Genomic DNA, 370 nt, shown 5'->3' with positions numbered 1-370 from the left:
AACAATTAAGAAAATGGTAATAGGAACATACATATCGATAATTACCTTAAACGTGAATGGATTAAATGCTCCAACCAAAAGACACAGGCTGGCTGAATGGATACAAAAACAAGACCCATATATATGCTGTCTACAAGAGACCCACTTCAGACCTAGGGACACATACAGAATGAAAGTGACAGGATGGAAAAAGATATTCCATGCAAATGGAACTCACAAGAAAGCTGGAGTACCAATACTCATATCAGATAAAATAGACTTCAAAATAAAGAATGTTACAAGAGACAAGGAACGACACTACATACTGATCAAGGGATCAATCCAAGAAGAAGATATAACTATTATAAATATATATGCACCCAACACAGGA

Source organism: Physeter macrocephalus, chromosome 1 (assembly GCF_002837175.3).
Source record: "Physeter macrocephalus isolate SW-GA chromosome 1, ASM283717v5, whole genome shotgun sequence".
Classification (NCBI taxonomy): Eukaryota; Metazoa; Chordata; class Mammalia; order Artiodactyla; family Physeteridae; genus Physeter; species Physeter macrocephalus.
This window is presented reverse-complemented; position numbering follows the sequence as displayed.